The 16193-nt window shown below is 44.1% G+C and overlaps 1 long non-coding RNA gene across 1 annotated transcript in view; it reads left to right on the top strand.

Annotated features, from left to right (window-relative positions):
- Positions 1-305: 305 nt before the first annotated feature.
- The window catches only part of LOC150014971 (uncharacterized), a 37662-nt gene continuing 21774 nt past the window's right edge, over positions 306-16193 (top strand). Inside the window, exon 1 of the long non-coding RNA XR_016509954.1 lies at positions 306-602. This is a non-coding gene — a long non-coding RNA (uncharacterized LOC150014971). The remainder of the gene's footprint in view (positions 603-16193) is intronic.

Here is a 16193-nt window from a genome sequence, read left to right as displayed (position 1 = left end):
CCTCCCCGCCAGGGAATGTAGCTGAAAAGGAGTGGATTCTGGGAACTGCTTCCAGGGGCCTGGAAATCGATGAAGACACGGACAAGGGAATGAACATGGGCCAGCTGTGACACTTTTGCGTGCCTTCATTAGAGTGCTGAGGCTGTGCTATCGGAGGAGCTGAACTCTTGGCCCAGCTCACCAGGCCGGGGAAGGGGGGAGGAGCTCGCAGACTGCAGCGCTTTGTAAGGGAAAACAACTGTGCCTGTAACTTGATCGAAGCAGGAGGGGAGGCTGCCAGAGCAGCGGGGAAAGAATGGCTTTTCTGAGGAGTGTCAGGGGGAGGACGCAGCCTCCATCCAGCAAGTGAGGGGATGGCCGAGCAGACCTGAGCTGAAGCAGAAACGGGGGGCGGTGCCGCTTTGAGCATTCTTAGGCTGCAGTCATCTCCTGTATGGAGCACCTTCTGTAGGCCAGGGACATTCACGGAGAGTATGACTTAGTCCTTGCAGCAACTCTATCTGGTGAGGAGTACTTCCACTGCCATTTTTTACAGATGAGGAAGCTGAGGCTCAGAGAAGTGAAGTTACTTGCCTGAGGCCACCAGCCAATAAGTGATAAAGGTGAGATTCATATTCAATTCTCTATGTCTTTAAATCCATATTTCTTTTACTATATAGTGCTGCCAGATACATTTTTGGACAATATTTCCTTCTGAATTTTCTACATATAATAATGATAAGAAGAATTCTTTTTATGTAATGTGTTATACAAAGCACTCTCATAGGGTCTTCAGAGTGGCTCCCCTGTGAGGTGAATGAAGTGTTACTATCCTCATATTCCAGATGAGGAAATAGAAATTCAGCCAGAAAGTGGGTCCCCAAGTGCAAAGAGCTTGGAAGCCAGAGAGCCCTGGTAGATGCCAAATCCCATGTACTTTCCACCCTTCTCTAGAGACCCAGGTGGGCTCCTCAGCTCTCCAGTGATACCCAGACTCATCTCTTGAAACTTCACGCGAGAAGCCCAAGCACAAAGAGTTTGTTTTCCGAACAAGCTCAAAGTCTTCACTTTATTTCTAACTCATGATAAAGCCAGCAGCCAAAAACCCCCTTTCCTGGGGCCCCCTCCTTCTGAGAAAGGGATGGTTGGCCATGTGTACTTTTCCTGGGGCTCCCACAAAGAATGTTGCATATAATACAAAACATGTGTCATTGGTGTTTGCTGAAGTGCCCCACCCCTGCCCTTCCCTGCACAGCTGGGAGCCCCTTCCGCAGGGCCCTGTCTAAGGGGTTGGGGCCATACTCTAGCAAGACTGCCCCCTTCTGCAGGCGGAATCAGGTCCTGAGCTCCCTGAGCTCTCTTGTTTCACCCCCCACAGGAGCCCCTGCCCCACCAAGTTTCCATTTCTGACAGTGAATGGTGGAGCTGGGACTCACACTCAGCTAGGTCTCAGTTCAAGCTGGAAACATACATAGCATGTGCTCAATATGTATCAGTGAGATAAATTACAGAATGAACAAGGGGATGAACCCTCTTGCCCTCCCTCTCCAGATGCAGTTAGGTGTGCTGCGATGTTCAGTATACTGTGATGGGGACCTTCACATTGGGGTGTTACTGGAGAACTCTGGAGCTAAAGGAAGAATATCACTATTTTGTCCTTTTTCTTCTTAAAGGATAGGATTGTCTGGACCACCCTGGGTTCTTGAACTTGAGCGTGCTTTAGACTCAGCTGGAAGGCATTGTTAAAACACAGATTGATGACCCCCACCCCCATCATCATTTCTGATGCTTGGGTGATTGGTAGGGCCAAAGACTTTCCATTTTTAACAAGTTTCCAGTTGTGATGGTGCTACTGGTTTAAGTTCTCTCTTTGAGAATTACTGAAAGAAGGCAAGGAGGATACAAGGAAGGGTGAATGAGAGTTTGAGAAAGGGAGGGTAGAAAATGAGACTATACTGTGCTCCTATTTATTTTTCTAAAACTCAGACTTGGACACATGACTGACTTGCTCAGCTGTCTCCATGGCTTCCCACTGCCTGAAGGATCAGGGCCCAATCGCATCAGCTGGCATGCAAGGAAGGCCCTTCCCAGTTGGGCTCTGCCTTTGTCCTAAGCTTAGTTGCCTCTGCTCCCCTCTTTAACTGCCACCTCTTCTGAGAAGCCTTTTCTGACTCTCCCAGGTGAAGTTTTGGTTTCCTTCCCCATACTTCTGCAATAATGGTGTTGTATCTCTACCAGTGGTTTTATCCCCCTACACTGCAGTGACCTCTTGCTTCCTCTAGTTTGGGTCTTTTTATTTATCATTCTATCCTGGGACTTAGCCCAGTGCCTGATACAGAGTAGGCACTGGATAAATGCTTGTGGACTGAATGGATTAATAATGACATTGGTTGTGCATCTGTTATGAGTTCAGTGCAATCCATGGAGAGTAATTTATGGTAGGTCATTCATGCACCTGCCCTGGGTAGACACTATGCTAGGTGCTGAAGAGTGGGAGACATAAGTCCTGGCTCTCATACAGTTTATTGTCTGAGGGCAAGAAGGGCATAAATTAGTTGATTTCAGCATTGGTAAGAGAATTAGTGTGTGTATGTGTGTGGGGGGGGACTCAAGCAGTAGGAGTACTTAATCTGCGTTGGATATAAGAATCAAAGAAAGGCTTCCAAAGGAGGTAACCTCTGAACCGAAGCCTGAAGTAGAAAGATGGGGAAGGTGAGCCAGGGCATGGCACGTTCAGGGAACTGAAACCGCCATGGCAGAGTGCACAGATGTAGTGGCCTTGACTGGGGCAGGAAAGCAAGGCTAGATTTGGAATGGGCAGAGACAGGCACACAGGGAGGGCCCTCTAAGAGCGATGATATAGGAAAATTGAGAGACCAGCTAGTCCTTGTCTGAATGAGGTAAGAATACAGCAGAATGGAAAAAACAGAAGAGAGTGACTGTCATGATACAGTCCAGTCTGAAGACCTGTTGAGGCCAATAGGAGGGGCTTCCTGGAGACAAGGTTATCAAGAATGAGGAGGATGCCCTGACCCATGTGGCTCAGTGGGTTGAGTGTCGCCCCTCAGAGCGAAAGGTCACAGGTTCAATTCCTGGTCAGGGCGTGTGCCTGGGTTGCTGGTTCAGTCCCCAGTCAGGGTGTGTACAAGAGGCAAGCAATTGATGTTTCTCTCTCACAGTGATGTTTCTCTCTATCTCTTTCTCTCTCCTTTCCCCTCTTTCTAAAAATAAATGAATAAAATCTTAAAAAAAGAAAAAGGCACAAGGAGGATTTGGAAAGTGCAAGGAAGAAGGGAGAGCTTAAGGTGAAGGGGAACCTGAACTAAGGCACAGAGGCAGCACCGAGCACACAGCCTGGAGGTGAAGAGGCCTGTTTGCAGAGGTAAGGAGGCAGAAACAACCTCCCTCGTCAGGGTTGCCTGCGGTTCACAGTCTGCAAGACCCCTGTGAGCTCATGCCTACAGCCTTGGCTGTGCTGGTGGGGCAGAGGTGGCCTTCCCACTTCCCAGAGAAAGAAGCGAACATGGGCAGTCATGGAAATTGCGGGAGGGAGGTCAAGGGGCCACAGATCTGGTGTTTGTTCTCTTGCGAGGAGATGACCTTTCCCTAATATTTGAAAGCTCTTTGCAGCTGCTTTACTGGGATGGACAATGCAGTCCTCTCCATGACAGGCTGTGTTTTCTCTTTCACCTGATATTTGTCCTGTTCCAGTTAGCACTTTAAAACGTCATCAACTCCCCTGCCTTCCTTAGCCATTCGCCTATGACTGTCTCCTCTTTCTGGGTCCCTGAAACCCATTAGGTTTGCCCTGTAACCATAGGAAAAGGAAGGAAGGAAGAAACCTGGACCAAAAGCTCATCACGAGTCAAGCCCATGCTAGGCAGACTTACTGTATATGACAACTCACTTAGTCCACACACCAATGGCTGAGGGTGTTGTAGACAAAGACATGCATGCTGAGCAAGATAGAGCCCCTTGCCTGAGCTCACACTGGGAGGTGGTGGAGCTGAGGTCCGACCTTAGATCTGTTTGAATTCAGATGAACAGAATAAACAATATCAGCTGGGAAAAAAGCTCAGAACCCAGAGTGTTACCTGAGGGTCGGTGTGCAGTGGGAAAATGTTTCCAGAACAGGACATACTCTTTTATGGCTTCCTACCTATTCACATGATAGCCTCCTTCCTGTCTTTTCCAATCTCTGCCCAGCAGCTCCTGTTCATCTTTTAAGCATCATGATGATGCCTTTGAGGACCTCTGCCTGATTTAGGGGCTCCTCTTCCAACCTTCCATTTCTTTGTATTTATCCTTAATGCACAATCTATTATAATGAATGTTTTTCTGAGCTCCTTTTCAATTGACTATAAACTCCCAGAAGCAGGGTTTTCAGGGGTCTCTAAGTGCTCAGTGCCCAGCACAGCACTTGGCATACCATACTGAAGCTGTGTCAGTAGATTCTTGTTGAATAAACAAATGAACAATTAAAAGACTGAGACTTGTCCTCAGATATATTTCACCAGAGTTGACCTAGTAATCCCACCCTCCATGTTAGGCCTGAGGAGATTCGTAAAGATGAAGTGACGTGTCCAAAGTAGCCAGATTAAAGATAGAAGCTAGCTAAACAGAACTAAACAAACCAACAATGATCACCACCACCACCACTCAATGTCCCTGGTCCCTCAACACTAGACAGTGATCAACCAACCAGATCTTTTTTTTTTTTAAGATTTAATTTGTTTACTTTTAGAGATAGTGGGAGGGAGGGAGAAAGAGGGAGAAACTTCAATGTGTGGTTGCCTCTTGTATGCCTCCAACTTGGGACCCAGCCCAAAATCCAGGCAGGTGCCTTGACTGGGAAATGAACCAGTGACATTTTGGTTGGCAGGCTGCTGCTCAATCCACTGAGCCACACCAGCCAGGGCCCAACCAGATCTTTTATTCATAACTCACACTCCTGTGATGATCAGCTCTAGAACTGTAGCAGAGATTGCTAGGTGACTGCCCAATATCCATTCTCTCTCTTTTTTTTACTTACTAATTTAAGTGAATTGGGATTTGCAATATACCCAGTTTAAAAAAGATATTTCAAAACCTCTTTAGCAGCAAGGTGTGGCCCTGTGACCAAGTTCTGGCCAATGAGATATAGGAAGTTTTGGGGTGGGAGGTGAAGGAAACCTCCTCAGAAAGGAAGAGGGTTTGAAAGATACAAGACTGCTCCTCCTCCTCCTTCTTCTCCTCCTTCCCCCCCCCTTTCCTTTTAGAATATGACATAATGATAATGATATAGTTTCAGAATCAATCTCTGACAATGAGACAACCTTGAGGGTGGATGTGGTTTATTTTGAGGGTAAAGGAACAGAAAGTCAGGAGAAAGTTGGGTCTTAATGACCATAAAGCCCTGAAATGCTTGCTTCTAGACTTCTTATGCGGAAAAAAATATAGACATCTATTTTGTTTAAGTCTCTTATCGGCTTCTATTTATTTATCAGAAGACACAGAAAGGGAAGTAAGGGGTCATTGACTCTGGATCTGGTAGGTTAGGCTGTTTTTAGAAATAGAATCCAGAAAGCTGCCAGAGATGAAGGCCAGCTGAATGGGTGTCCTGTAGGTCAGAGAACAGTTCAGGGCTGTGAAATCCTGGTTCACTCACCAGTACCACCTCCCCATCCAGGAGGAACAGGGCAGGGCATGGAGGCTGGGATATGGGGCTGGTGGTGTCTCAGTTCCTCCCACAGCAGCCTATGATCCTGGGTTGATCTTGGCTCATTGCACTTTGGGGCTTGAATAGACTTTAGACAACCAGAGTCTATATCAGACAAGGGGTTGCCTGCCCAACAGCCACTTCCACTTTGGTTTTCCTTGCCAGAGCACTGATTTTCTTGCTCATTATGATAATTCCTTTTCCATTTCACTGACTTGTTTAGGTATAGGGCATGTGATCATTCTCCTGGCTCCAATGCCCCCGACTCCAAACCCATGAACTATAAGGGGCACATCTGGAAAAGTTTTCCTTATTCTTTTCTTAAGAGGCCCAAGACAAACATTAACCTCCTCTTGCCTTTGTGCATTACTGAGTGAGGGTGTGAAGCTGGTAGCTGCAGAAGCCATCTTGATACCGTTAAAGAATCACATAGAAACTGGCTTGTGGCCCTGGCATATTTATTTATTTATTTATTTTTAGAGAGAAGGGTAAGGAGGGAGAAAGAGAAGGAGAGAAACATTGATTGGCTGCCTCTCACATTCCTCCCACCAGGGACCTGGTCCACAACCCAAGCATGTACCCTGACCGGGAACTGAAGCAGCGACCTTTCGATTTTCAGGGCGATGCCTAACCCACTGAGTCACACCAGTCAGAGCAGCCCTGACACCACTGAGGCACTGGAATACCCAGCCTGGGACACCTACCTCTGAACTTCTTGCTACATGAGATAACAGATAGTGTTATTGATTATCATTTTTTATTTTTCTTGCAGCCATAAGCATTCTAACTTAAAGAGAATCTCACCATTTTATTGGACAAATGAGGAGAAGGGCAGTGAAGCTCAGAGAGAAAAAGCAATTTTCCCAAGGTCACACTGTGGTATAACAGTGGCAACCTAGAACTTTATTTTCCTGTCTTCCTCTCTAATAATCAGAAAAAATATTTTTTGCATAACACATGGAGTCACCTCAAGGAAAAGTGAAATTCCACATGTGTTTGGGACACATGGCTACACCTCAATGGTTTTTCTCTTTCTACATGAGGAGTTATAGACATGGGATCAAATCCAATTCTACTATAATGAACATAATTTCTCATGATGACAAAAAGAATAATCATTTCTCAAATTTATAGAGCACTTTTATCATTTATAGATCTGGTCAACATTTGCCAAGGTTTTCATAGCCATAATTTCATTAGATTCTCACAACACTGTGGGGTGGGCCAAACCAGAATTATTCTTCTCATCTTCCAGATGAGGACCCTGAGGGTTAGAGAGGTGAACTGATGCAGCTGAGGGAAACCCAGGCCTAAGGTGTGAGTGGATTAGTTCAGGCCTACCCTTTACTGTTCACAATACTCTGTTTCCTGCTGCGGTCTCAGGTAAGAGCTACAGGGCTCTGAGGTAAGCCAAGTGAATGTTGCTATCCCCATTTTACACATGAAGATGTAGAGGCTTGAAGAAGTGGACAATGTGCTTAAGATCAGAGCCAAGCTTTTTTGCCTACAAGTTGTCACCTTTCCAAGACCCCACATCATTATCTATAATCATTCCCAATATCAATACCTGACCTTGTGGTGAGCAGGGCAGATAGCTATGGCCCACCTGGTATAAGGAACACGTCACAGAGGAAGAGAGAAGCTGAGTGACTTGGCTGAGATAACTATGCCAGTAGCAAAAATATGAATCTGGGCTTCCTGACTCCCTGTCCATTGCTCTCCACCCTCTCCTTCCTACTTCCATAGCCATAGGTGACATTGGCTTATGTTATCTCTCTAAGGAATCATTTTTCCTTTTGCCTCTCTGGGGAATGTGCCCATTTTATCTACTGCTATACCCTATTGCCTAGAACAGTGCCTGGCTCAATAAATATTTGTTTGGAATGTCAACAAATATTTATTGGTGGTCAGCCACCTGGTGGGCCTTGGGATGAGATGAAAGGATCAAACTCAACAGCAATAAAGTGCATATTGGAGTTCACCTTTGAGTTCTCCTTTTCCACCCTGCTCTATGTCCACACAGCCCAAGTGTAACATCCTAGGCATGGCTCAGACCTGAGCAATAGCTCTGGTGGGGCTTAGAATAGACATTGCTGTCAATGTAGCCTAAAGGTCTATCCATTCAGTTTATTTATTCATGCATTCATTGATTCCATCCATTCATTCACTTGTACAACAAACAGATTTAATATTGGGTCCTGGGGATACCGAGACACAGAGTTTCTGCCCATGAATTGCTCACAGTCTAGTAAGGCCGTAAGTAATGAGCAAATATCAAAACAGTGAGATAAATGGCAACCATATCAATAAGCACAGGGTGCATTAGGACTATAGAAGAGGGGCACCTAATCCAATCCAGGATCCAAGTAATGCTTCATACACAACTATAGCGGTCATTCATTGAGGTTTTCCTGTGCCAAGTTCTGTGCCAAGCTCTTTACATTCATTAAGCAATTCACTTCTCATAATAACCTCATGAAGAAAGAGTTATCATTTCCATTTTACAGATGAACAAACTCAAGCTCAGAGATGGAGGGTGACTGTCCCAAAGCCACACAGTTCACATGTGCTAGTGCTGAGGTCTGACTCAAACAGCTGGGCTCTTCACAACTGGTCTGCATGCTGAACAGGCTGTCTCCTGGCTAATAAGGTTATACTTGAGTTGTATTTTGAAGGATTAGGATGAGTCAACCAAGTAAATTGACTGTGGCAAGGCAGCATTGTAAGAATTGTGGATTGCAAGGGTGAAGGAAACAGCATTGGCAAAGGTAGGGAGGTTGAAAAGAGCAGGTGTGTCTAAGTGGGGCAGATGAATGGAAGGGAGGTCCTCCCCACTGATATTTATGGAGAAATTATGCAGGGATTCTTCCTGCATGATGGAGCCAGGACACTGCCTCATTACCCTGGTGATCCCATGGGGACTATAACCTTTGGGTGACTGGGTGAGCCATTAAACATCACACAGGAAAGTCCTGTTGGAAAGACAAACCATCGATGGGCTGTGTGAATTTGTAGCTTTTGGCCAGGAGGACTTAAAAATAAATGGTTGGACCTGGCTGTCAGAGGGAAGAGTGAGAGGGTGGGTCTGCCCAGTGGCTGAGGGGATAGGAGGAATGGCTGGGTGAGCTGTGGCTGCTGTTGGAGAGGGGGTGTTTGTATTTCTTTCTCTCCCCTTCCTATCTTTCTTCTTGACTGCCACACCTACTCATTGACCATACACTGCCTGTCCAGTTGGGTGGCATGATAGATACATGGATGAATCCAATCTGGTCATGACTCTCAGAGCATCTATAGTCTAGGAGGAGATGGGACATATTGATTGATGTCCTAGTTAATGATTCTGAAGGGGGCATCAGTTACAAAGAGTTTTTAATTTGACATACGTTTCTAGGAACCCGTGTGTGTCCAGGTGTGGGAAAGCAGAAGTAAATATTTTGGAACCCCTGTTTATTAGAAGCCGTGGCTGAGACAGTGTTCAGATGAAAGCACCATGGTGGGCAGAGGATGGAGGAGAGCGAGGGCAGCCACAGAGGTGAGAGGACATTTGAGCCAGGCCTTCCTCCCAACCAGGCTAGTCACATTCATGGTTCACACACATGTTTTCTGTGGAATGAACTTTTGATCTATTATTTCAAAATTCTTCACAGACTCTGAAACCCATACAACAAACTGTTTTCCTATTGAGGGCACTGCAGCCCAGAGAAGTAAAGTAACCCACCCAAGACCCCACAGCTGGAAAGTGACAGAGCTGGGGGCAAAGCCAGGGGTTTTCAGCTCATGTTCTTTTCAAGACACCCTGCTGCCTCTACAAACACAGGGCAGAGAGTGACAAGTGCCATATGCCCATGGGCTGTCTACTTTTAGCTCCTTCATTGGACCAAGGCCCAGAAAGTGTCCCATCGTGTCACATCTGTTCAAGGTTGTGGGTGATCTGTGGGCTCAGGCTTAATCCAGAAGGAGGATTTAGTAACACAGATTGCCTGGCCTCTTGGTGGGAGAGCTGGTTAATCCTCCAAACCCCCCTGTTCCAGCTCTAACCCTCTGTCATGCTGTTGGAGATGGGCTCGGAGCCCCGTTTGAAACTTGAATGGCAGCGCTCACCCTGAAACTTTCCTTGAAGATCACTACAGTGAAGGGGTGTGAGGCAGAGCTGCCTTGTCCTAGGCAGTGAGGCATGCAAATTTGGGTGGGAGCCCTTTGAGGTGCTGCGAGAAAAGGGAAGCAAAGGGCACAAGGCTGACTGAGTTAGCACACTTTGCGAAATGCTTTACATACACCTGAGAGGAAGCATTTGCCTCCAACAAGATCTGAAGGTTTTTCAGCCAGCTTTGCTGGCCTGTCTTGAAGCTATGATCACCTCATTTTCAGTTTTTCTGCTAGAATGGGAATCTCCTTCAAATCACCTAGGTAAAAGCATTCTGCCCAGCCCTACCCAAAGTCCTATTTATCACTCCTATTTTGTAAATGAGAAAAACATGGCCCAGAGAGGTCAAGCAGGGTCACAGAGTTAGTCATTGGTGCAGTAGAGACTTAAATTCAGGTCATGGACTGCAGGACAGCATGCGTGGGGAGGGGAGACACCTCAAGGGAAGTTCTGGGGTCACTGAACATTGAGGGGAGCTATACATGGAAATGCTTGCTGGGTGCATAAAAGCCAGATGAGACGGGGGGGGGGGGGGGAGCAAAGAGGCTCCTCTCCCCAGCACTGGGCTCTGAAAATGGTCTCACAGAGACATTCTGGCAGCTCCCACTCTTTCCAGAGGAGCCAGTCAGATCCCAGCTCTGGAGGGCAAAGGCCGTTTCGCTGAGAGAATGACCTCTTTCTCTCAGGAAGCTGCCTCTTTCAGAACTGTGGCTACCCCAGCCCCAGCCACTGAATTCAATTGCACCAAGAAATAAATGGTTCTCACGGCCAGACAGATGCTTCTATACAGTTTAATTTGACATAATTATAAGTTTCCTCAGCACGTTTTATTATGTGCATTGTTGTTTTAGCAAAAAAAAAAAAAAAAAAGAAATGTTTGGGTATGGAAAGTTTTTTATTACTGAAAAAAAAAAAGGTAATTTAAAAACGTTGTTAATCATCCCCTTAAGGCTGGTTCTCTCCCATATTCACATGTGACAGTGATAAGCATATTCTGGGGTTGCTTTTTCCCTTTCTCTAGTTTGTGTTTTGGAGGACCAGGGAAGCTAAATTATATGGGGTGATTCTAGAGGCGGTGAAAGCCGGGGAAGGGAGGAGGGGGTGCCTTCTTGAAAGGGAGCATCCCTGAGCCAAGGCCTCTTGGCCAAGGACCCTGGCACACATGTTGTACCCCACAGGCCCAGGAGCACTGGTTTAGGGGTCTGTTTTTCAGAACTCAAATCCTGGGTCTGTCCCTTGCTAGCTGTGCGACATTGGACAAATGACTTAACTGCTTCTTTCTTTAGACTATTTTGCTCCCCTAACTGAGGTGCAATTATTTCTAGAAGGATCATGTTCCTATGCCGGGAGATGCGAAGTCACCCCATCCATAAACAAGTAACTTCCTAATGAAGAACCTGTTTTCATCAAAACATCAGCAGTGTGCACGTGTGTGTGCTCTAGCAAAAATAAATAACATAATATTTATATTAAAACAAATCCAGCTAGGTAGTGAAGGATATAGTCATAGGCTCATGACTGAAGGCTGAAGAGGTAACCTTGAAGATATTTAAGGGTTTTTTTTGGCCTGTTTTGGCTACACATTCTCTTTTAGTGCTTACACCTCTCTCTCTCTCTCTCTCTCTCTCTCTCTCTCTCTCTCTCTCTCGCCTGTTTAAAGACACTTCCAAGACAAATGTAACAGGAAATCATTTCTCTTATAAAAATAGATGTAATATCCCTTACTTAAGAGCAGTGGTATCATGACTGCATAAGGAAACATATTTAAAATCATTTGAGGCTCGGTAATGAGTTTTTGATATAATACCAAAGGTGTGACTCATAAGACAAGAAGCCGGTAACTTAAACTTCATTAAAATTAAAAACTTCTGCTCTGTGAAAGACTCTATTAAGATAGTCAAAATATAAGCCACAGAATGGGAGAAAATGTTTGAAGAAAACATTTCTGATAAAGGACTTGTTTTCAAAACATACAAGAATACTTAAAACTCAACAATAAGAAAATAGAGATGACTATACCAAAAAGAAAAGAAGAGGAAGAAGAGGAAGAAGAAGAGGAGGAGGAGGAAGAGAATGGAGAAAAGACCTAAACAGACACCTTACCAAAGAAAATACAATAAAGGTAAATAATCACATGAAAAAATGATCATTTGTCATTAGGGAATCTCAAATTAAAGCAACAATGAAGTATCACTACACACCTATAAATATGACCCAAATTCAAAACGCCAACACCACCAAATGTTGGTGAGGCCGCGGAGCAACAGGAACTCTCGTTTACTGCTGGTGAGAAATGCAAAATGGCATGGCCCCTTTCGCAGAGAGTTTGGCAGTTTCTTATGAACCTAAAAATAGTCTCACCATAATCCTGAAATTGCAGTCCTAGATATTTCTCCAACTGATTTAAAAACTAATGTCCAAACAAAAACCTAGCATTTATAGGAACTTTATTCATAATTGCCTTAAACTGGACCCCTTCACCGCACACACCCAAGATATTCCTCAATAGGTGGATAAACTGTGGCATGCATGTAAAATAGCAATTACTCCACAATAGAAAAATAAAGTTATTAACTCATGAAAAGATATGTATGAATCTGAAATGCATATCGCTAAGTGAAGGAAGGTTGTCTGAAAATGCTGCATACTCTATGATTCCAATTATGTGCCATTCTAGAAAAGGTAAAACTATAATGGGAGTAAAAAAGATCAGTAGTTGCCAGGGTTTTGAGGAGAAGGTTGAGTAGGTAAAGCATAGAGGATTTTTTTGGGAGGTGGAGGTGGGAGTGTAATTATTTTGTATGATACTGTAGCTGGATACATGACATTATGCATTTACCAAAACATGTAGAATTTTACAGCAGTGTGAATCTTAATGTATGCAAATTAAAAAAATCATTTGGGAGGTCAAGAATTCCAGGATGGGATGCAGAATGTGACAAAACAATCTAATTGTATTACGAATGCATGAGACAACTTCAGTGATGGAGTTGGAGGGAAAAAGGTGCTGACCTAGGAAATGAGTGGAGTTTATAAAACTAAATGCAAAAGAAACTGTATATAAGCCCTGTATTCTAGCTGAAAAATTATTTCCCATGGGAATATGGGTTAACAATTCTGATACTGCTGTACAGTATACTGGAATTGAACAATATATAAATGGATGGTGGGAGCCAGCTTTCTTACTATTAGAGTATGAATGCACAGTTGAGCCAGAGGAGGAAGCTAGTATGACCCACGTGGTAATGAATTAGAATTAGAGACATCAGTATGAACTATGTTTAGCTTAGTATAGATACAGATGGTTACATATAGGAATATTTATAGATATGTAAGTAGGGTACCAATGAGTATATACACATGTATTTCTTGCTCTGTCAGCTTAGAGCCTAGAAGCTATGACCCTCTAGCCACAGGGAGCACACCTCATATCATTCTACAATAAAAGGAACCAGTTCTCCTTATAGAATCTAAGACTGGGGTAGGAACTATGAAAGATGAGCCTAGAGCACCTCAAAGCACCAGAAAGTAAGAAAGTGCTAAAAAATAAAACAAAGCAAAACTCTGATGGGATCTGTCAAAGGGATGCAGGAACCAACAGAAAGAGCTCCCAATGGCCAAAGCTGGAACAATCTGAGCAACAAAACAAATAAGGCAATATTGGATTATAATACAAAATATAAAAATAAATATCCATGAGTCCTTACTGATATAAACAAGTGATTAACTAAATAAATCAATGGGAAGAATATACAAATTTTTCATATAGCAGAATTCTAGATAATTTATGTAGATTCTGTGCCTTCAAGGAGGTAAGGTATATCTCCCCACACAGTAATTTCCTTCCAAAGAGTGCTGTATATGGAAAGAGAAAAAACAAGTGACGTTATAGTAGAGAAATATGACAAACACAACCTAAGCCAGGTGAGCAAGGTCAACATCAACAGTGATAAGTCAAACTGGCGGTATGTATCTTTGACACAATATGATCAAAATGGCACTTTACCTCTGTGATCTTCCTTCCCAAACTCTGGTCTATCTAATCATAAGAAAAACATCAGACAAAGTCTAATTGAGGGACAGTCTACAAAGTACCTGACCAGTACTCCACAAAACTGTCAAGGTCACCAAAAACAAGGAAAGTCTGAGAAACTAGGAGACACTACAACTAAATATGTTATCTGGGATGGTGTTCTGAAACATAAAAAGGACATGAGGTAAAAATTAAAAATAACTAAATAAACATCGACTTCAATTTATAATAGTGTGTCATTATTGGCTCATTAATTATGACAAATGTACCCCACTCATGTATAATATTAAAAACTGGGGACCTGAGTATGACATGTATGGGAACTCTGTAGTATCTTTGCAATGTTTCTGTAAATCTAGAACTGTTATGAAATAGAAAGTTCTTTTTTTTTTAAATGGGATAATACCATAAAAATCATTTGGTGAGTTGTTGCTATTAAATGGTTATAAATGATAATGAGATTGAGAAATGTGTATTCACTCAAATGGCTTTCAAGAAGAGCACTTGGAGTAATGCCCTGAGAAGTCCTGTTTCTACGGAAGCTGGAATTCCAAGGGCGTGGAGCCTGGCTGATGCCAAGGTCTCATTATTCTTCATGAGATAAGGAGGAAGCAGAATAAAACAATAAGGGCCACTTACAGAGTACTGAACTATTTGCCAGGGGCTTTGTCTGTTCTAAGTGCTTTATCTCATTGAATCTTGATGAGGTTGGTACCACTGTTTCCCTAGCTAGAGGAAAAGAGGGAAAACTGAGGCCCAGAGAACTTGACCTACCAGATAATATATAGCTGATAGAGGACAGGGAGTACGAGGCAGGATTTGAACCCAGGAAGCTTGGCTCCAGAACCTTCTTCAGGAGGCTACTTGCCAGGAAATACGATGGTTCTCTGTGACCACTCACATCCTTGGCCATGTTTCACAACTCCTGGAATGTGTGGTGTGTGCATATTTTTTGTAGAAACAAGAAGAGGACTGAACTTTCTATCTTGGATGACTCTGGACTATCAAAGGCCACTAAGAGTTTAGGTCAAGTTTACTTAGGTCTCTGAGTGTCAGGAAAAGAGGACAGTGGTGGGGGCATAGTACTTAGCTGACACTGGACAACATTATCATTATTACTATTGGCCATCCCCTTCTTGCCCAGCTACCTACTCACCCCTCACTCGAATACCCTAGAGCTTCCTTCAAGCTGGGCCACTTCCTCAGGGGAAACAGGATGTCTTCTAGAGGCTTGAGCCGGGTCTCTGGGGGATTGAGGTGGGAAGAGGCTGTCTAATTGGTTAACACAGAGCTAGGCACCAGAGAGGAAGCAATGTTTCCGGGAGTTGAGGAAACCGACATTTCCTCCTCCAGCAGGAAGCGGCCCGGGCTATTCTCAGCACCCTGTGGCCAGTGGAGCAGTGGAAATCACAGCCTGACAGTGTCTCACATTTGCCTCCTGCAGTTTAACAATCTCCCAGTCAAAATAAACTGGCTCCTTAGGTCTCCGGGGCATGGTTAAGGTAATAATTGAGAGAAAGAGAAGCCAGAGGTCTGGCTCTAGCACAAAGACACGGAGAGACTTTTAAAATATCAGGCTGGTATTGACTGCCAGTGCCTCATTAAAGTGGTTTAATTGAAGCATTGTGAAGACAAACAAACCAAGAGATTTAGTTACGGTTTCTCCAACAGCCAGTCTCCACCTCATGAGAATCTGGACTGCTGTGGATAGGGGAGATTGTTGATTCTTTAAACATACATGTAGATGAATTTTCAACAGGAAACCTCTATGATTCAGTAGAAAGGAAACTGGAAAATGAATCAGAGAGGCTTGGGTTAGAACTTGAACTTCAGCTGACATGCCAATTACAACATGGCTGACCCAATCCTGTTCATGTAGCAAAACCCACCCTGTTTACCTCACAAAGTCACTCTGAGATCAACTTTAATTCCTTCTTCTATCTCTTCATGTTCATTGGCTCCAGAGCCCTGGAGATCCCTGTCTTACCCCTCCTTCGTTCTTTCAATCCTTCCATAATAGTTTACTGAGCACCTGCTTAATGTCTCGATGTTGGAGATTCAACAGGGAATATAAAGTTTATCTTCCTTTGAGAAAGAAGATAACAAACAAGCAAGCACAAATACAGAAGATAGTTTTCCATCGTGATCAGGACTATCTAGAACATAAGTGTGTGCCTTGACAGAAAGTGGCTGGAGGGGACGGATTACTCTGCATGAGGGGGTGGAGCTTTCCCTGAGGAGGTCACATGTGAATGATCCCATGCTGATGGGACTCAGCCTGCCCTGTAAGGGAGTGGGTCTCTGCAGGAATGGGGCCACTGTTCATTGATTTCATGTGT

Source organism: Furipterus horrens, unplaced genomic scaffold (genome assembly GCF_987537825.1).
Source record: "Furipterus horrens unplaced genomic scaffold, mFurHor1.1.pri manual_scaffold_3, whole genome shotgun sequence".
In the NCBI taxonomy this organism is placed as follows: Eukaryota; Metazoa; Chordata; class Mammalia; order Chiroptera; family Furipteridae; genus Furipterus; species Furipterus horrens.
Note: the sequence above shows the minus strand (reverse complement) of the source record. Positions and strands in the feature narration are given on the sequence as shown.